Consider the following 3511-nt stretch of genomic DNA (forward strand, 5'->3'; position numbering starts at 1 on the left):
CTTCCTTTTCTTTTTTTTTTTTTTTTGACTGAAGTATGTTATTTATAAGTGAGTATGTTATTAAAAACTGAGCATAGCACTTTACAGCCAGTAAAAGACAATAGACCAAATGTTACCGTTACCCACAGCTGGAGCGGATTGATAAAACCAGCACATTGTCTTTGCTCACATAGTTTAAAGTCTAAATAAAGATATATGATCAAAAGAGTAAATTGGCTCAGCAAGGTGGTGGAGAAAGGGCAAAAGGTGAAAAAAAAGCTATATCAGTAAGTTATAAAATGCATAATCAGATAAATAAGGTGGGTTTGCTGGGTGCCGCAGGCTTTAAAAAAGTCATCTACGGTTTGCTTGCATTACAGAAATGAAGGATTTTCCAAACAGCGCTTGGAAAGAAAAGGAATGATACTATTCCCCAAAAGTCTACTCAGTGCATTAAAAGGAATCGATGCTTACATGTATGTTATACCTCTTCCTTTGTACGTGTTCCAGTCAATGGAGAAACATGTAGAGATTATTGATATTATGTCATTTTACTGAACAACTCTCTAGCAATCTATCATTTACACAAATAAATATGGTTTTCACATTTATCTTTTCAACCGTAATTTTTTTACAAAAATTAGAGTTGAGAACCTAGTGTGTCATTCAAAACCGAAGGAAGCTTGCTATGAAGAAATCCCATGAATTTTCTTTTCTCCGACTTCAGCCAAACCCAGAGAGAACAAAGTGGCAACTTTGGGGGGAAAATAAAAAGAACAAAAAAGCAAGCAAGCAAGTGGCTAAACTTATTCTACAGAAAAAACTCTCCCAATTGCATGATAATGCAGGTAAAACTGAGTAAAATTTTTGCTTTTGCTTGGTTCCAAGTATATGATTTGGCTAAACATTAGTCATTCCAATATAAAGTTAGGTGTGAATTTAAAATGGCAACGCTCTAGTAAAATAATTCCATGTGCTCTACTTGTTCCAGAATAACAATAGTCACATGTGGAATTATTTGGTAATGGATACAGCCAAAGAGATATTTTGGAATATCTGAATAGATCTTTTGGAGTGTCTTTGTATAAAGCAGTTCTTGGTGGTTTAAAGACAGGAAGAAATAGGCGAGGACAAGGAAAGAAATCTGTGAGAAAGCAGGGAGCAAGTGAAAAGAGATGAAAATTTGCAAATTGTGGGGAGCTTTGAAGGAGCAGCTGGGGACTTGCCCTGAGCCTGGGCCGACACTGTCCTTAGGAAATTGTTCTACCCTTGTAAAGCACAGAGACCAAGTGCTTTATAAGATTTTATGTTCTCAATACAACTATTTTTAAAGTTCTATGAATGAGAACTGCAACCTCCCTGGCTAGGGAACTCCGGCTGCTAGTGTGTAAGTCATCTTTTAAAAAGAAAGCAGCTTCTTTTTTGCTGCTTTGCAGAAAAATCCACATCAACAACCCCACTGCATGTCATCAATAATCCCATTCTTCTATCTTGAATTAAAACTGTACTTTCAGTGATGTGTTAAACAGACGCAAATTATTGCAAAAATAAAACACAATGTAAAAATACAATAAATATTCCCATGGAAGGAAAGCAACCCTTTTCTGATTTCTCGGAATTAATTTCCACTGAAGTCTCAATGCCCACTTAGTAGATGGTAGCTGGTGTCATAACAAATTGTTCTAGTTCCTGCTGATCTTACTGGGAGCAGAATCAGAGCCTGGATTCATGGATTCTAAAGAACAGAGCTGGATTCAGAGGTGAAAGCTAAATGAACTGCTCCTCTGTATGCTAAGAACATGAAAAGGTAGTGCAACCCTGTCACTCAGTGAGGATCTCTTGACTGGAAAATCATCGAGGAAATAATGAGCGGGGAAGAGCAAGAGGAGGAGGAAAAGGTGAGAAGAAAAGAGAAAGAGGGCAAGAGAGAGCAAAAAGGGAAAGGGAATTTGCTTTTGATGTCACAGTTCTATCAACTCATGCATTTTTCATTGGTACCCACTAGTGCTAAAATAATGCTGTGCTGACAATCCAAGCATGAAAAAAAAACAGCTAAGTTCCCAAACATCATGATACTAGCTTAAAAATAATGAGATTTGCAAAAATTCGAAACTCAGAGCTTTTCTTTCCTTTCTAATTTGTGATTCGTGTATTCAAGCTTTTCAATCAAACTCGAGATTTAGAAATGTAATTATTTTTAAGGAGAGCTGAGGTTCCGATTTAAGCACATCTGCTGAAGAGCTAGGGCTTAAAACAAAGCAAAGTGTTGCAAAATCTCGCTGTAATCATAAGAGCTGGCAACCCTAAATGTCGTAACCATGGCATACTGTACAGTTTTGATGCAAAAGGAACTAAAAATTACCAGATGTTAGATACAAGTGCATTCATTCAAGTTGCATTTGTGCCCTTTGCTACAAAGTAATTAAAAACTGAAAGTGAAGCCAAACTGGCAAATGAACTGGAAGGACTCAGGAGTTAAGTTTTTTTGGTAGCTCAAACTTCATTATTTTGTAAACTTGCCTCGAAGATGTGAGCATTAACATTTCTCACCGCTTTTGATTAAAAGCTGGTCACTTTCTAACCAAAGCAATTCCTGGATTGGATGTAAACATTCTTGTAGGGTTTAGTCCCACAGCCCCGATGGTTGCCTTGACTTGCAGAGGTGGAGAGAACAACCTATGCACAGGTGCAGGAAACGGCACGGGACCTTCATCTGCAGCAACAGCATTTTAAGTTGTAAAATTAAACTATTTAGAGATCATCCTGCGGCTATTATTCACCTCTGTAGTTTCTACAATTATTCTGTAGATTTTTTCCTACGAGTGCTGGATGGTGAACTGTAATGGATGGGGGCTTTCTGGGGGTTTGTATCTTCAAGCCGGCTAGCACTTTTAGGAACAAAAATTAACACCCCAGTTTTAATTACCAATGGCATTGTAAATGCATTAGTGTGAAAAAAAAGGGGGGGAAAAAGGTGAAAAATTAATATACCAGTAAAACCGTGTAATGACATTTTTCGATGGAAAAAAAAAAAAGGAAAAAAAAAAAAAAGAGGCCATGTTAAGGGGCGCACGTACAACTCTTGTGCTCATCTTCCTCATTTGTAATCTCCCTTTCAGCACGATATATCCGCCTGCCCCCGCCGGCTCCGACAGCCCCGCGCTCCGCCGCGCCGGGGCCGCAGCCCGGGGGAGAGAAGCGTCCCCGGGACCGCGCTGTCCTGTCCTGTCCGCCGCCGGGGGGGCAGCCCGGGGGGAACGGCCCGCCGGGAGCCGCGCCGCAGGTACCGGGGCCGGCGGGTGGCTCCGGTGGGCTGGGGACACCACCCCGGCGGTCTGCCGGCGGCTCGGTGCGGGAAGCGCTGGTAACGCCGGTGGCGGGAGGCGCGGGCGGGCAGCGCCGCGGGCTCGGGCACCCCTCCGTGCTGTGCTGTACCGTACCGTACCGTGCCGTACCGTAACCCTACCGTGCCGCCCGCAGCCCGGCCCGACCCCAGCCGCCCGCCCCCCTCCCCCCCCGGCCCGCCCCCCCC

Source organism: Calidris pugnax, unplaced genomic scaffold (genome assembly GCF_001431845.1).
Source record: "Calidris pugnax isolate Ruff unplaced genomic scaffold, ASM143184v1 scaffold56, whole genome shotgun sequence".
NCBI classification, from domain to species: domain Eukaryota; kingdom Metazoa; phylum Chordata; class Aves; order Charadriiformes; family Scolopacidae; genus Calidris; species Calidris pugnax.